Source organism: Triticum urartu, chromosome 3A (genome assembly GCF_056163025.1).
Source record: "Triticum urartu cultivar PI428250 chromosome 3A, HENAU_Tu73, whole genome shotgun sequence".
Taxonomy (NCBI): domain Eukaryota; kingdom Viridiplantae; phylum Streptophyta; class Magnoliopsida; order Poales; family Poaceae; genus Triticum; species Triticum urartu.
In genome coordinates, this window is record NC_141875.1 from 99160561 (window position 1) to 99179200 (window position 18640).

At 48.3% G+C, this 18640-nt stretch overlaps 1 pseudogene; it reads right to left on the minus strand.

Moving 5' to 3' along the window:
• Window positions 1-15549: 15549 nt before the first annotated feature.
• On the minus strand, window positions 15550-18379 carry LOC147978754 (UDP-glycosyltransferase 73C5-like; annotated as a pseudogene).
• Between the last annotated feature and the right edge of the window lie 261 nt (window positions 18380-18640).

Sequence of the window (18640 nt, forward strand, 5' to 3'; positions counted from 1 at the left end):
AGCGTGCCCTTGCGTCTCGCAATATGGTGCTGACAAAGTACACCGGGTGCTCGGCGAGGGCTGGCACACTATTGAGGCTCGGGTCTTGTGGAGATTGTGGCATATCCTGAGGTGGAGGGTTTCCTGAGACTTGGCCATCCTCAGGAGTTTCCGCGACATTGCCCTGTCGGGCTTGATCTTCCGCCGCTGGTGGCCCCGGTGTGCCTTCCTGACCCTGCGCTGCATCGGCTCTGGCTTGGTGCGGCGCACCCTTGTTTTTGTGCTCCTCCCGAACCACCACCAGCGCCGCGCTCACGGAGTACGGGGTGGCGGAGAGGTAGAGTACTAGAGGCTCGAGAGGCCGTGGCGCCACCATCACCGGGGGGCTGGTGAGGTATTTCTTGAGGTCTTGGAAGGCCCGATCGGCCTCCGGGGTCCACTCGAAGGGGCCTTTCTTCTTCATGAGCTTAAAGAAGGGTAAGGCGCGCTCGCCTAGCTTAGAGATGAAACGCCCTAACACGGTCACCCGTCCTGCCAACTTTTGCATCTCCTTGAGGGTCTGTGGTGGGCTCATGTCTTCGATGGCCTTGGTCTTCTCCGGGTTCGCCTCGATCCCTCTGTGGGATACGAGAAACCCTAGCAGCTTACCAGAGGGGACACCAAACACACACTTCTCCGGGTTAAGCCTCAAGTTCACCCGACACAAACTCTCAAAGGTCTCCTCCAAGTCTTGAATCAACGTTCTCGCCTCGCGAGATTTGACCACTATGTCATCAACGTAGGCCTTTGTGTTCCTGCCGAGCTGCCTCCCCAAGGCGATGTGCATCAGTCGCTGAAAGGTTGCGCCTGCATTGTGAAGGCCGAAAGGCATGCGGGTGTAGCAGTACACCCCACATGGTGTCAATAAGGCTGTCTTCTCCACATCCTCCACCACCATCTTGATCTGATGGTATCCAGAGAACACATCCGGGAAACACAACAAATCGCACTCGACGGATGAGTCGACGTTCGATCGATGCGTGGAAAGGGGAACAGATCTTGGGGGCAGGCTTTGTTGAGGTTGGTGAAGTCGACGCACATCCTTTCCTTCCCACCTTTCTTCGATACTACAACGGGGTTCGCCAGCCATTCGAGATATCGAACTTCTCGGATGGTACCTGCTGCCTCAAGCTTGCGTGTCTCTTGGACGATGAAGGCCTGCTTCTCAGTGGACTGCTGTCTTGCTTGCTCCTTCACGGGGCATACATTGGGGCACACCCTTAGATGATGCTGGATTACCTCTCTCGGGACCCCTACCAGTTGATTGGGCTCCCACGCGAATATCTCCTTGTTCGCGCGCCAAAACCTCACCAAAGTTTCTTCTTGTCCCGGGTCAAGGCCGGTTCCTATGGTGAAGGTGGCTCCTGAAGACCCGTCCTCGTTGACCGGCACCTGCTTGGTCTCCGCCTTGTTTTGGGTGAACAACTGCTTTTTCTTGGTGGGCGCGGTCTCCTTGGCTTCGGGCGCACCGGCGCCGGCTGGCTGCGCCGCTGCCGCGGTCTTGAAAGCGAGCCTGAGCGCCGTCATGGCCTCCTTAGTGTCCCCCTTGATGGTGAGGACGCGCTTGCTCCCTGGCATCTTCATGAGGTTGTAAGCCGAGTGAGTCGCCGCTATGAACTGAGCGAGAGTCGGGTACCCGAGGATGGCATTATACGGGAGACCGATGCGGGCGATGTCAAAGTCCACCAGCTCGGTGCGATAGTTGTCTCGCGTGCCAAAGGTGACAGGGAGGCGGATCTGCCCCAGAGGTTGAGTAGCTCCACCACCCACTCCTGTGAAGGGCTTGTTGAGGCTGAGCCATTCGAGCGGCACATGAAGAAGGCTGAAGGCTTCCACGGAGAGCATGTTGAGGCCGGCGCCGCCGTCGATGAGGGTCTTGGTGACAGCCACGTTGTAGATGGTGGGCGTGCAGAGCATCGGGAGCGTCCCTGAGCCGGCGGTGGAGCCGGGGTAGTTTTCCGAGTCTCGGCCTCCGGAGCAGCACAACCCGGCGGAGCCCCCGGGCGCTTGCAGGCTGCCCCAATCTGACGGAAGAAAGGCTTGATGTGGCGATCTAAAGGAGGTGCTTGGGAGCCACCCAGCAGTGCTGCGACTGCGTGGTGTGTCGGCGCCGCGTAGCACGCAGTGAAGAGGTCACGGAGTTCCCCCCAGGACGTCACCGTGGATCCTGGGAGGTTGAGCTGCCAAGCGCGTGGCTCGCCAGCGAGGGCCAGGGGGAACAAGTTTGCCATGATCTTGTCGTCGCCTCCGTCTTCGACGACGGCCTCCTCGTATGCTAGCAGGAACAGCGCCGAGTCTGCCGTGCCATCGTAACGCGGCGGCATCTCCTGCCTAAACTTGGCCGGCCACTGCGCTCGCCGCAGAGCGGGGGCCAGGGCTCGGTACCCAGACTCCCTGCTGCTGGTGTTGACCGCAGAGGTTGGTGGCGGGGCACCTGCCATGGGAGCGTAGTGCGCCAGTACGGGGCGCTGGTTGGTGGAGAGAAGCCCCGGCGCACCCCTACCTGGCACGCCAAATGTCGGATGTGGGGCTCCGGCTAACCCTTAAGGTTCGAACACTAGGGTGCGCGCGAAGTCTTTCCCTCCTACCAATCTACGCTCTAGCTCGCTAAGATCTCGCGGACGAAATCGACGAACTCACAACACAGAAAGACATGGGGTTTATACTGGTTTGGGCCACCGTTCTGGTGTAATACCCTACTCCAGTGTGGTGGTGGTGGATTGCCTCTTGGGCTGATGATGAACAATACAAGGGAAGAACAGCCTCCTGAGGTTGAGGTGTTCTTGCGCGTGTGAACTTATGGTGTGTTTCTAGGTCTCCTCTTCCCTCCACTATGGTGGTGGCTAGTCCTATTTATAGAGGCCCTGGTCCTCTTCCCAAATATCGAGCGGGAAGGTGAGCCAACAATGGCGGGCTAATTTGAAGGGGAGAGCTAGTACGAGCCATCCTGACAAAAGTAGTCTTCGCCTGCACAAAGCTTTGGTGGTGACGCCGTCTTGGGCTCCATGATGACCTCCGTCTTGCAGTCCATGGTCTTGGTCTTGTTGCACCGAAATGGCAACCTTTGCCTGAGGCCTCGGTACTCCGCGGCTGCGCTTGCCTCCTTTGCACCAAAGAGGAAACAAGGATGCTGCGCGCGCTGGCGCCCGCCTGGTGTCGATCGTCATGGCTCACGTCACGAGAGCCTTGTGAGGTTCGCCTCGCCTTGATATCTCTGCTCCTCGCGAGCCTGCCTGACCAGGCCGCTCCAGAGGAGGTCCTGCGTCGTTCGCCTCGCGAGGATTGGACCCTCGCGAGGGTCTTGGATGCTTTGTTGATGAAGATGGGCTGTACGGCCTGCTGGCTCTGCCACGCCGCGGGCCGCAGGAAGGCAAATCTGGGGACCACCGTTTCCAGAACGCCGATAGTGTTGCAGAAGGTTTGCAGTCCGAATATCCAAAACGGCTCAATATCTTCTCAACGTAGTGGGATTGCAAAAGTGTAATTCCACCCTCAAAATTTCTCAGTAGCTTGATGTTCAGGATAACATCAGCCACACCTAGGTCCTTCATCTCAAAGTTGTGAGATAGAAAAGACTTGACCTCCTCAATGACCTTGAGGTGGGTCCCAAATATCAGTATGTCATCAACATACAGACACAGTATAACTCCTTCACCCCCACCATAGCGATAGTATACACATTTGTCAGTTTCGTTCACAACAAAGCCAGGAGATCTCAGAGTAGTGTTGAACTTCTCATGCCATTGCTTAGGCGCTTGTTTCAGGCCATACAAAGATTTCACTAGCTTACACACCTTTCTTTCCTGACCATTTACTACAAAGCCATCGGGCTATTGCATGTAAATTTCCTCGTCTAGCTCTCCGTTAAGGAAAGTCGTCTTAACGTCCATCTGATGAACGAGAAGACCATGCGAGGCAGCCAAAGCGAGTAACACTCGAATGGTTGTCAGTCTAGCCACAGGTGAATAAGTGTCAAATAAATCCTCTTCTTCTTTCTGGGTATAACCCTTGGCCACAAGCCTATCCTTGTACTTCTCAACAGTACCATCGGGCCTAAGCTTCCTTTCAAACACCCACTTACATCCTAATGGTCAACAACCATATGGACGATCATTGATCTCCCATGTCCCGTTAGCCAAGATGGAATCCATCTCACTACGGACCGCATCCTTCCAGTAGTCAGCATCTGGAGATGCATAAGCTTCTGAAATGGAACTGGGATTGTCATCATCCACGAGGTACATGAGGAAATCATCACCAAAAGACTTTGCAGTTCTTTGTCTCTTGCTCCTAATAGGAGCTTCCTCGTCATCCTCCGTGGAACTCTTATCACTTTTATGTTCATAATATTCCATCGGAATAGCAGGTTCAGGAGTCTCATCAGATTCCAGTCTAGAATTGCTTTGCATATCTCTAATGGGGAAAATATCCTCAAAGAATGTAGCATCCCTAGACTCTATAATTGTACCGACCTTCTGGTCAGGTACCTCAGATTTCACCACTAGAAATCTATAGCCAATGCTATGCTTGGCATAGCCAAGAAAAACACAGTCCACGATCTTTGGTCCCAACTTGCGCTTTTTGATTATCAGCACGTTGACTTTCGCCAAACAGCCCCAAGTGCGCAAGTAAGAGAGTGTAGTTCTTTTCTTTTCCCATTGCTCATAGGGAGTAGTCTCATTATCCTTTGTGGGAACTTTATTCAGGACATGACACGATGTCAATACAGCCTCCCCCCACCATGCCTTGGATAAACCCGATGTATCTAACATGGCATTAACCAAATCAGTTAGAGTATGGTTTTTCCGTTCGGCAACCCCGTTTGACTGGGGTGAGTAGGGAGGCGTCCTCTCATGAATAATACCATGTTCTGCACAAAATAAATCAAACTCATTAGAAAAGTACTCTCCACCATGATCAGACCGGACTCGTTTTATTTTCTTCTCAAGTTGGTTCTCAACTTCAGCCTTATAGACTTTAAAGTAGCGTAGAGCCTCATCCTTAGTATTTAACAAATACACATAGCAGAATCTAGTGCAATCATCAATCAGAGTCATGAAGTATTTCTTTCCACCTTTAGTCAACACACCATTCATCTCACAGAGATCTGAATGTGTGAGCTCTAGAGGTGCCAGGTGGCTCTGCTTCGCAAGCTTGTGAGGCTTACAAGGTTGCTTAGCTTGCACACACGCATGGCACATAGAGCCTTTGGCTAAAGTGAAACTAGGGATTAAATCCATCTTAGCTAGCCACGTCATACAACCGAAATTTATATGAAAAAGATGTGAATGCTAAACCTCATATTCGTTCACATTAGAATGAATTTGGTTCACGACTTTATTACAGAAATCCTCCAAGGAAAGGCGGAACAAATCACCACAATCATATCATTTTCCAACAAATAGTCCATACCGAGATATGACTACTTTGTTAGACTCAAATACTAACTTAAACCCTTCTTTACATAGAAGGGAGACACTAACAAGATTCTTCTTGATGGCGGGGACATGTTGCACGTTCTTCAGCTGCACGATCTTTCCCGAAGTGAACTTCAGATCTACCATGCCAACAACATGAATAGAAGCATGCGAGCCATTCCCCATCAGGACGGAACAATCTCGTGCGTGAAGGAAATATGCCCTAGAGGCAATAATAAAGTTATTATTTATTTCCTTATATCATGATAAATGTTTATTATTCATGCTAGAATTGTATTAACCGAAAACATAATACATGTGTGAATACATAGACAAACAGAGTGTTAGTAGTATGCCTCTACTTGACTAGCTCATTGATCAAAGATGGTTATGTTTCCTAACCATAGACATGATTTGTCATTTGATTAACAGGATCACATCATTAGGAGAATGATGTGATTGACTTGACCCATTTCGTTAGCTTAGCACTTGATCGTTTAGTTTGTTGCTATTGCTTTCTTCATGACTTATACATGTTCCTATGACTATGAGATTATGCAACTCCCGTTTACCGGAGGAGCACTTTGTGTGCTACCAAACGTCACAACGTAACTGGGTGATTATAAAGGTGCTCTACAGGTGTCTCCGAAGGTACTTGTTGGGTTGGCGTATTTTGAAATTAGGATTTGTCACTCCGGTTATCGGAGAGGTATCTCTGGGCCCTCTCGGTAATGCACATCACCTAAAGCCTTGCAAGCATTGCAAATAATGAGTTAGTTGCGAGATGATGTATTACGGAACGAGTAAAGAGACTTGCCGGTAATGAGATTGAACTAGGTATTGAGATACCGACGATCGAATCTCGGGCAAGTAACATACCGATGACAAAGGGAACAACGTATGTTGTTATGCGGTCTGACCGATAAAGATCTTCGTAGAATATGTGGGAGCCAATATGAGCATTCAGGTTCCGCTATTGGTTATTGACCGGAGACGTGTCTCGGTCATGTCTACATTGTTCTCGAACCCGTAAGGTCCGCACGCTTAAGGTTTCGATGACAGTTATATTATGAGTTTATGAGTTTTGATGTACCGTAGGAGTTCGGAGTCCCGGATGAGATCAGGGACATGATGAGGAGTCTCGAAATGGTCGAGACGTAAAGATCGATATATTGGACGACTATATTCGGACATCGGAAAGGTTCCGAGTGATTCAGTTTTTTTCGGAGTACCAGAGAGTTACGGGAATACGTATTGGGCCTTATTGGGCCATACGGGAAAGAAGGAAAAGGGCCTCAAGGGTGGCCGCACCCCTCCCCTTGGTCTGGTCCGAATTGGACTAGGGAAGGGGGGCGCACCCTTCCTTCCTTCTCCTTTTCCCTTCCCTTCCCTTCCCTTCCCTCCTACTCCTACTATTTGGAAGGGCTCCTAGTTCTACTAGGAAAGGGGGAATCCTACTCCTGGTGGGAGTAGGACTCCCCTAGGGCGCGCCATAGAGAGGGTCGGCCCCTCCCCTCCTCCACTCCTTTATATACGTGGCCAGGGTGCACCCCATAGACACACAAGTTGATCTTCGTGATCGTTCTCTTAGCCGTGTGCGGTGCCCCCCTCCACCATAGTCCTCAATAATATTGTAGCGGTGCTTAGGCGAAGCCCTGCGACGGTAGAACATCAAGATCGTCACCACGCCGTCGTGCTGACGGAACTCTTCCCCGACACTTTGCTGGATCGGAGTCCGGGATCGTCATCGAGCTGAACGTGTGCTAGAACTCGGAGGTGCCGTAGTTTCGGTGCTTGATTGGTCGGGCCATGAAGACGTACGACTACGTCAACCGCATTGTGCTAACGCTTCCGCTTCCGGTCTACGAGGGTACGTAGACAACACTCTGCCCTCTCGTTGCTATGCATCACCATGATCTTGCGTGTGCGTAGGAAATTTTTGAAATTACTACGTTCCCCAACAGTGGCATCCGAGCCTAGGTTTTTTGCGTTGATGTTATGCATGAGTAGAACACAAGTGAGTTGTGGGCGATATAAGTCATACTGCTTACCAGCATGTCATACTTTGTTTCGGCGGTATTGTTGGATGAAGCGGCCCGGACCGACATTACGTGTACGCTTACGCGAGACTGGTTCTACCGACGTGCTTTGCACACAGGTGGCTGGCGGGTGTCAGTTTCTCCAACATTAGTTGAATCGAGTGTGGCTACGCCCGGTCCTTGAGAAGGTTAAAACAGCACTAACTTGACAAACTATCATTGTGGTTTTGATGCATAGGTAAGAACGGTTCTTGCTTAGCCCGTAGCAGCCACGTAAGACTTGCAACAACAAAGTAGAGGACGTCTAACTTGTTTTTGTAGGGCATGTTGTGATGTGATATGGTCAAGACGTGATGAGATATAAGTTGTTGTATGAGATGATCATGTTTTGTTGAAGTTATCGGCAACTGGCAGAAGCCTTATGGTTATCTCTCTATTGCATAAGATGCAAGCGCCAAATAATTGCTTTACTTTATCGCTATGCGATAGCAATAGTTACAATAGCAATTGTTGGCGAGACAACCATGTGACGACACATTGATATAGATCAAGATGATGGAGATCATGGTGTCATGCCGGTGACAATGGAGATCATGAAGATGCTTTGGAGATGGAGATCAAAGGCACAAGATGATGATGGCCATATCATGTCACATATTTTGATTGCATGTGATGCTTATCTTTTATACATCTTATTTTGCTTAGTTCGTCGGTAGCTTTATAAGATGATCTCTCACTAATTATCAAGGTACAAGTGTTCTCCCTGGGTATGCACCGTTGCGAAAGTTCTTCGTGCTGAGACACCACGTGATGATCGGGTGTGATAGGCTCTACGTTCAAATACAACGGGTGCAAAACAGTTGCACACGCGGAATACTCAGGTTAAACTTGACGAGCCTAGCATATAACAGACATGGCCTCAGAACACGGAGACCGAAAGGTCGAGCGTGAATCATATAATAGATATGATCAACATAGTGATGTTCACCATTGAAACTACTCCATCTCATGTGATGATCGGACATGGTTTAGTTGATATGGATCACGTGATCACTTAGAGGATTAGAGGTATGTCTATCTAAGTGGGAGTTCTTAAGTAATATGATTAATTGAACTTAAATTTATCATGAACTTAGTCCTGGTAGTATTAGCATATCTATGTTGTAGATCAAAAGCTCGCGTTTAGCTCCCCTGTTTTATTTTGATATGTTCCTAGAGAAAATTAAGTTGAAAGATGTTAGTAGAAATGATGCGGATTGGATCCGTGATCTGAGGATTATCCTCATTGTTGCACAGAAGAATTATGTCCTTAATGCACCGCTAGGTGACAGACCTATTGCAGGAGCAGATGCAGACGTTATGAACGTTTGGCTAGCTCAATATGATGACTACTTGATAGTTTAGTGCACCATGCTTAAACAGCTTAGAAACGGGACTTCAAAGACGTTTTGAACGTCATGGACCATATGAGATGTTACAGGAGTTGAAGTTAATATTTCAAGCAAATACCCGAGTTGAGAGATATGAAGTCTCCAACAAGTTCTATAGCTAAAAGATGGAGGAGAATAGCTCAAGCAATGAGCATGTGCTCAGATTGTCTGGGTACTACAATCACTTGAATCAAGTGGGAGTTAATCTTTCAGATAAGATAGTGATTGACAGAATTCTCTAGTCACCATCACCAAGTTAGTAGAACTTCGTGATGAACTATGATATGCAAGGGATAACGGAAACGATTCCCAAGCTCTTCGTAATGCTGAAATCGACGAAGGTAGAAATCAAGAAAAATATCAAGTGTTGATGATAGACAGGACCACTAGTTTCAAGAAAAGGGCAAAGGGAAGAAGGGGAACTTCAAGAAGAATAGCAAGCAAGTTGCTGCTCAAGTGAAGAAGCCCAAGTCTGGTCCTAAGCCTAAGACTAAGTGCTTCTACTGCAAAGGGACTGGTCACTGGAAGCGGAACTGCCCCAAGTGTTTGGCGGATAAGAAGGATGGCAAAGTGAACAAAGGTATATTTGATATACAGATTATTGATGTGTATTTTACTAGTGTTCATAGCAACCCCTCGGTATTTGATACTGGTTCAGTTGCTAAGAGTAATAACTCGAAACGGGAGTTGCAGAATGAACATAGTCTAGTTAAGGGTGAAGTGACGATGTGTGTTGGAAGTGGTTCCAAAATTGATATGATCATCATCACACACTCCCTATACTTTTGGGATTAGTGTTGAACCTAAATAAGTGTTATTTGGTGTTTGCGTTTAGCATGAATATGATTTGATCATGTTTATTGCAATACGGTTATTCATTTAAGTAAGAGAATAAATTGTTGTTCTGTTTACATGAATAAAACCTTATATGGTTACACACCCAATGAAAATGGTTCGTTGGATCTCGATCATAGTGATACACATATTCATAATATTGAAACCAAAAGATGCAAAGTTAATAATGATGGTGCAATTTATTTGTGGCACTGCCGTTTAGGTCATATTGGTGTAAAGCGCATGAAGAAAATCCATGCTGATGGGCTTTTGGAATCACTTGATTATGAATCAGTTGATGCTTGCGAACCATGCCTCATGGGCAAGATGACTAAGACTCCGTTCTCCAGAACAATGGAGCGAGCAACAGATTTGTTGGAAATCATACATACTGATGTATGTGGTCCGATGAATATTGAGGCTCGTGGCAGGTATCATTATTTTCTGATCTTCACAGATGATTTGAGCAGATATGAGTATATCTACTTGATGAAACACAAGTCTGAAACATTTGAAAAGTTCAAAGAATTTCATAGTGAAGTGGAGAATCATCGTAACAAAATTAGAAGTTTCTACGATATGATCGCAGAAGTAAAATATTTGAGTTACGAGTTTGGCCTTCAGTTAAAACAATGTGAAATAGTTTCACTACTCACGCCACCTGGAACACCACAGTGTAATGGTGTGTCCGAACATCGTAACCGTGCTTTATTAGATATGGTGCAATCTATGACGTCTCTTACTGATTTATCGCTATCGTTTTGGGGTCATGCATTAGAGACAGCTACATTCACGTTAAATAGGGCACCATCTAAATCCATTGAGACGACACCATATGAACTATGGTTTGGCAAGAAACCTAAGCTGTCGTTTCTTAAAGTTTGAGGTTGCAATGCTTATGTGAAAAAGTTTCAACCTGATAAGCTCAAACCCAAATCGGAGAAGTGCGTCTTCATTGGATACCCAAAAGAAAATGTTGGGTACACCTTCTATCACAGATCCGAAGGCAATATATTCGTTGCTTTGAATGGATCCTTTCTAGAAAAGGAGTATCTCTCGAAAGAAGTGAGTGGGAGGAAAGTAGAACTTGATGAGGTAACTGTACCTGCTCCCTTATTGGAAAGTAGTTCATCACAGAAATCTGTTCCTGTGACTACTACACCAATTAGTGAGGAAGCTAATGATGATGATCATGTAACTTCAGATCAAGTTACTACCGAACCTCGTAGGTAAACCAGAGTGAGATCCGCACCAGAGTGGTACGGTAATCCTGTTCTGGAGGTCATGTTACTTGACCATGACGAGCCTACGAACTATGAGGAAGCGATGATGAGCCCAGATTCCGTGAAATGTCTTGAGGCCATGAAATCTGAGATGAGATCCATGTATGAGAACAAAGTATGGACTTTGATTGACTTGCCCATTGGTTGGCGAGCCATTGATACTAAATGGATCTTCAAGAGGAAGACGGACGCTGATAGTAGTGTCACTATCTACAAACCTAGAATTGTCGCAAAAAGGTTTACGACAAGTTCAAGGTGTTGACTACGATGAGAGTTTCTCACTTGTATCTATGCTTAAGTCTGTCCGAATCATGTTAGCAATTGCCGCATTTTATGAAATCTGGCGAGTGGATAAACAAAACTGCATTCCTTAATGGATTTATTAAAGAAGAGTTGTATATGATGCAACCAGAAGGTTTTGTCAATCCTAAAGGTACTAAGAAAATATGCAAGCTCCAGCGATCCATCTATGGACTGGTGCAAGCATCTCGGAGTTGGAATATACGCTTTGATAAGTTGATCAAAGCATATAGTTTTATACAGACTTGTGGTGAAGCCTGTATTTACAAGAAAGTGAGTGGGAGCACTACAGCATTTCTGATAAGTATATGTGAAAGACATATTGTTGATCAGAGATAATGTAGAATTATTCTGCAAAGCATAAAGGAATGTTTGAAAGGAGTTTTTCAAAGAAAGACCTCGGTGAAGCTGCTTACATATTGAGCATGAAGATCTATAGAGATAGATCAAGACGCTTGATAAGTTTTTCAATGAGTACATACCTTGACAAGATTTTGAAGTAGTAAAAGAAGGAGTTCTTGCCTATGTTACAAAGGTGTGAAGTTGAGTAAGACTCAAAACCCGACCACGGCAGAAGATAGAGAGAGACTGAAAGTCATTCCCTATGCCTCAACCATAGGTTCTATAAAGTATGCCATGCTATGTACCAGACCTATTGTATACCCTGCCCTGAGTTTGGCAAGGGAGTACAATAGTGATCTACGAGTAGATCACTAGACATTGGTCAAAATTATCCTTAGTGGAATAAGGATATGTTTCTCGATTATGGAGGTGACAAAAGGTTCGTCGTAAAAGGTTACGTCGATGCAAGTTTTGACACTAATCCAGATGACTCTAAGTCTCAATCTAGATACATATTGAAAGTGGGAGCAATTAGCTAGAGTAGCTCCATGCAGAGCATTGTTGACATAGAAATATGCAAAATACTTACGGATCTGAATGTGGCAGACCCATTAACTAAACTTCTCTCACAAGCAAAACATGATCACACCTCGGTACTCTTTGGGTGTTAATCACATAGCGATGTGAACTAGATTATTGACTCTAGTAAACCCTTTGGGTGTTGGTCACATGTCGATGTGAACTATGGGTGTTAATCACATGGTGATGTGAACTATTGATGTTAAATCACATGGCGATGTGAACTAGATTATTGACTCTAGTGCAAGTGGGAGACTGAAAGAAATATGCCCTAGAGGCAATAATAAAGTTATTATTTATTTCCTTATATCATGATAAATGTTTATTATTCATGCTAGAATTGTATTAACCGGAAACATAATACATGTGTGAATACATAGACAAACAGAGTGTCACTAGTATGCCTCTACTTGACTAGCTCATTGATCAAAGATGGTTATGTTTCCTAACCATAGACATGAGTTGTCATTTGATTAACGGGATCACATCATTAGGAGAATGATGTGATTGACTTGACCCATTTCGTTAGCTTAGCACTTGATCGTTTAGTTTGTTGTTATTGCTTTTTTCATGACTTATACATGTTCCTATGACTATGAGATTATGCAACTCCCGTTTACCGGAGGAACACTTTGTGTGCTACCAAACATCACAACGTAACTGGGTGATTATAAAGGTGCTCTACAGGTGTCTCCGAAGATACTTGTTGGGTTGGCGTATTTCGAGATTAGGATTTGTCACTCGGATTGTCGGAGAGGTATCTCTGGGCCCTCTCGGTAATGCACATCACCTAAATCCTTGCAAGCATTGCAACTAATGAGTTAGTTGCGAGATGATGTATTACGGAACGAGTAAAGAGACTTGCCGGTAACGAGATTGAACTAGGTATTGAGATACCGATGATCGAATCTCGGGCAAGTAACATACCGATGACAAAGGGAACAACATATGTTGTTATGCGGTCTGACCGATAAAGATCTTCGTAGAATATGTGGGAGCCAATATGAGCATCCAGGTTCCGCTATTAGTTATTGACCGGAGACGTGTCTCGGTCATGTCTACATTGTTCTCAAACCCGTAGGGTCCGCATGCTTAAGGTTTCGATGACGGTTATATTGTGAGTTTATGAGTTTTGATGTACCGAAGGAGTTCGGAGTCCTGGATGAGATCAGGAACATGACGAGGAGTCTCGAAATGGTCGAGACATAAAGATCGATATATTGGACGACTATATTCGGACATCGGAAAGGTTCCGAGTGATTCAGGTATTTCTCGAAGTACCGGAGAGTTACGGGAATATGTATTGGGCCTTATTGGGCCATACGGGAAAGAAGGAAAAGGGCCTCAAGGGTGGCCACACCCCTCCCCTTGGTCTGGTCCGAATTGGACTAGGGAAGGGGGACGCCCCCTTCCTTCCTTCTCCTTTTCCCTTTCCTTTCCTTCCCTCCTACTCCTACTATTTGGAAGGGCTCCTAGTTCTACTAGGAAAGGGGGAATCCTACTCCCGGTGGGAGTAGGACTCCCCTAGGGCGCGCCATAGAGAGGGCCGGCCCCTCCCCTCCTCCACTCCTTTATATACATGGCCAGGGGGCATCCCATAGACACACAAGTTGATCTTCGTGGTCGTTCTCTTAGCCGTGTGCGGTGCCCCCCTCCACCATAGTCCTTGATAATATTGTAGCGGTGCTTAGGCGAAGCCCTGCGACGGTAGAACATCAAGATCCTCACCACGCCGTCGTGCTGACGGAACTCATCCCCGACACTTTGCTGGATCGGAGTCCGGGATCGTCATCGAGCTGAACGTGTGCTAGAACTCGGAGGTGTCGTAGTTTCGATGCTTGATCGGTCGGGCCGTGAAGACGTACGACTACATCAACTGCGTTGTGCTAACGCTTTCGCTTCCGTTCTATGAGGGTACGTAGGCAACACTCTGCCCTCTCGTTGCTATGCATCACCATGATCTTGCGTGTGCGTAGGAAATTTTTGAAATTACTACATTCCCCAACAGTGCGACCTAGTAAGAAGAAAACAAAGACACATCAACACACACATGAATATTGGCCCCAGTGTCAATCCACCAATCGGTGGACTGACAAACTGAAAGTATGGTAAACAGATTACCATACCCAGATGCCGCATCATTGTTGCTCAGAGTGACATTCACAGACTTGGAGTCCTATGCTGGCTTCTTGTACTTGTTTGGGCACTTTTTTGCCCAATGTTCATCTGAACCACAAGTAAAGCAGCCATCTCTCTTTTTGTCTTTCTTCTTACCCTTTTTCTTAAAGGTAGTATTCTGCTGGACAGAGTTCTTTCCCTTGAACTTGTGGAAGTTCTTCTGCACCACATTGGTGCTAGACGCCTTCTCCTGTTCAGGAGCAATCGTTTCTGTGAGGGACACACCACCAACTCAGAACACATTCATCGCTGTGATCCACAAGGTGGTCCTAGTCTGCCAACGCTCAAAATGCGTCCCGGTAAACTTTTCTGGTTTCAGAGTAGCAGCAAAGCCTTGAATCGAAAAGTGCCTAAAATAAGGTTTTCGGATTGTCGGAAATATTAGCACTTTTCCGATTAGACTTATCCACGAGTAAATGATAAGCATGGCATAAAAGGTATGCATCTCATAGCGATACCTAAGCATACTAGCACGTATAGAACATAGAATCGAACCTTCTATGAGCAGCACATATACGGCTAGCATAAGTACGAGTAAACGAGGGATGAACAGATCATACCCTCCAGTTGGCCAGGCCAACGCGGCGGCGGTAGCAGCAGCCTCGGCGTCGTCCGTGGCTTTCTTCTTAGCGGCGGCGGCGTCAGCCATGGTGTCGATGCCGAGGAAGTAGTGGAAGCAGAGGCAAAAACGACACGGTTCCGGAGGCACCTGCTCTCAGTCAGCCCATAGTCCAACGTCTTGCGGAGGAGGAGGAGCGCGCGTGTACCACTCCTCTTCCAAAGCTTCCAATGGCAAGTGGTAGAGCATTCCTTATAAAGGGGTCTCAACTCTCCTCAACTAGCAAGGTGGGACTAAACTTCCCACCACCTGCCATCTCATACATGGGCCTGAAGATTAACCAGGGATTAGTGTCTTATATGGGCCTAAGCCTATCCATAATCCAACACGAGATGACAAATTAGTTACCAAACACGGCAACTTTTTGTGACAAAAATAAACTAAAGCATGAAAATTGTTATACTTGGCAACTAATTTTGTTATTATCAGATTAAAAAAAGCTCATTCGCATGCTATACTACATTTATACATTTGTTTCCCAAATTTTGCAAGCGCATGTACAATATGAGTTTTATAACAACTAGTAATATCTTTGCAATGCCTAAAAAACTAGCTTTACAATCCTCCGATGATGAGTTATACAGCTTAGGACTGTAGTGACAATGGAGCACCGGCTTCGATCTTCTCGCCGTCGTTGCTTCGCAGCTCTGCTGCCGTGAGAGGAAGGGTCATCGAGCTTGTGTCCCTCTCGTGGCTCCTTTTTCTCGACAGCTCCAAGGCGTAGCGGATCATGTCCGTCAGGTCGGAGTACGACGACCCGCCTTCCTCCATGGCCGCTCTCGCCTCCCTCGCAACTTCCTTGGCTCTGGACCTCCTCACCGTCCTCTCGGACCCGCCATCTATCAGCTCGGCAATGGCCTTCTCCACGTCGCCGCTCGGCACCTGGACGCCATCGGCCACTTTGGGGACGTTCTTGGCGGGCACCTTGACGCCCGACCTGATGCCTACGCGGAGCACGTCCACGAGCAGCCGCTCGCTGCAGAACTGGTCGGTGAAGCAGGGCCACGTCAGCGTCGGCACGCCGTGGGAGATGGCCTTTAGCGTCGCGTTCCATCCGCAGTATGTGAGGAAGCCACCCACCGCCGGGTGCGATAGGATGGTCACCTGCGGCGCCCACCCGCGCACGACGAGGCCCTTGCCCTCCACGCGCGACTTGAACCGGACGCGGATTTTTCACGCATATGCTTCGAAGCCCTGCTATCTTGGCCATCCGTCACTGTTATGTGTCTCGAGATACGAGGAGAATCTGTGGGCGCTTAAACTCTCGATTAGCAGGAGTAGTTCTGTAGGTCTGCTTCGTAGGTCCTCCCCCAGGAATAGTGGCCGGCAGTAGACCTGTAGGGTTTTGTTGTTTTCCACACAGTGGCAGCATCTCCCAGCACAAAAAGCATTATTGTATGAGGTCCATGCATGTCTCTTCTTCAAAACTCTGTCACATGCATGCTCAATCTCTCTCACACAATCTATCTCTTTTCTCATCCTCTCATATGCTGCACAAGCTCTCTTTTACCTACGAAAATAAAAGGCTTTCTCTCATACTCTCACACTCAAGTTAAAAAATAGCAAGTTCAGAATGACACTGTTTCTCTCTCTCACTCCTCTCACAGGTTCTCTCCCTTCAGTTTCTCAAAGCGAGTTGTTCCCTCAGCCCCAAGTTCTCTCTCATTCAAAGCCCACAATTTTTTCTCAACTAAGGAGTAGCCAGCCCTCTAATGGCGGTCCAATCTGCGGCGTCCCTCTTTCTCTGCAACACAACCCAAATGCTAGCAAGGACATGACAGATAAAGAGAGAGAACTCTTCCGCGCATGCGCACAATGACTTTCTGTGAGTTTTCTTGTCCTTGTCCACTTCCTGGTGTCTTTTGTCTAGGTAGCATGTAGCAGGGTCAGGGGAGCAGTGGCCTACCACTTTGTAGATTGATCACAGTGGACAACCTGTATACATCAACGTGATTATGAACTGCAAAACCTGAAGATGAGCTTTGACCGTGCCATGACCTCGTCTATCCCGAGGAATACATGCGACCAGGGTAGAGGCGCTCCGAAGCATATGCCTTCTCAAATATTATCTGACTCGAACCCCTCGTCGTCGAGCAGCGCCTTCACGCCGATGCCGGCCTTGGCCCTTTTGATGGCCCATACGAACGGCCGCCCTGACGCCTCGAGGCCGCGCGCGAGCTCGGCGAGCTGCTTCGCTGGCAGCTGCGCGATGCTGCCAAAGCTGACGTACAGCACACGCCGGTGGCCGGGCGTCGAGCCATGAGACGACGTGGCCGACATCGACGTCGGCGTGGTTGCCGCGGTCGGCCATGGCGTCGGCGTCCTTGTCCAAGATGCCAGAGGTGCACGTCGACCCGAGAACCCACGTCCTCTTGCGGAGCACCGCCGCATACGCGTCGACAAAGATGCCCTCGACGCCGCGGAACGTGTTGATCAGCAGGCCATCAGCGGTGGCCTCGGCATCGAGAATGTCGCGCTGCTCCTTCTCCACGCCGGGGTGATGGAAGAAGCCCCGGAACATGGCCGTGTTCCCGACGGCGCCCATCGGGAAGTCCGGCACCTCGAACGGCTCCGTCTCGTTGTCGCCGACACGGTCGTACACGCCGTGCGTGGAGTGGACAGGTTGTGCACGGCGAGGAGGAAATAGGCGGACGGGCAGTGCAGCATCAGCCTCGGGATGCCGAGCGCCGTGCAAACGCCCGCCGTCCACGGGTTGCACGAGTCGGCCACGATGCAGTCCGGCCGGCGCGACAGCGCACAGACGTACCCCTGCAACGGCTCCGCCATCTTCCAGACGGCCTGGAAGAAGGCGAGGTACATGGTACTGCTGACGTCGTCGAGCAGCTGGTCGAGGTTCTCCAGCCCCTCCGGCAGCCCCACCTGCGGGCCGGGGAAGGGGAGCTCCACGAGCTCGACGGCGAGGCCCGCCCTCCTGGCTCCGTCGATGGTGGCTCTGTTCCGCGCGACGTTGACAGGTGTGGTGACGACGGTGACGCGCGGTCCCCACGCGGCGAGGAGGAGAGCTAGGTCCACCATGGGGATGATGTGGCCCTGCGCCACTAGCGGTACCAGCAAGAAGTGTAGCTCCGACGCCGCCATGTCTTCCCGCTCTACGCACTGGTCAACAATGGCGGCAGCAACGGCGAGCTGTTCAGGCTTATCCATCGAGCTGGACAGCTCAGTAGAATTCTTTGGGTTGCCTCCAGTCAGACGCCGACAAGACCGGAGCCGAACGTTTTTTTTTTTCAAAAGTACGCCAATAGCGTATTGTATTTTTATAGAAAGGAGAAAGACAGTTTACAAGATTCGTGCGATCGATGCGAACATCCATCGCTCGAGCACCCACTCACACCCATCTACAAGAAAATCAAGTGTGATCTCGCAAAAAACGGTATAATCCACCCGCACCCACACCTGAATTATACCACTCGCGGATTTCCTCAAGGATGGCTCTCGCTAGCTCATTGTAGTCTTTAACTTGCTCTGGTCGATTGAACACCTTGGCGTTCCTTTGCTTCCACAGCATCCAAGCCGCGTCGATGACGACCGAGTCAAAACCTTGCTTGTGCTTCCCTTGGAAACCAGAGCGATCCCTAAGCCA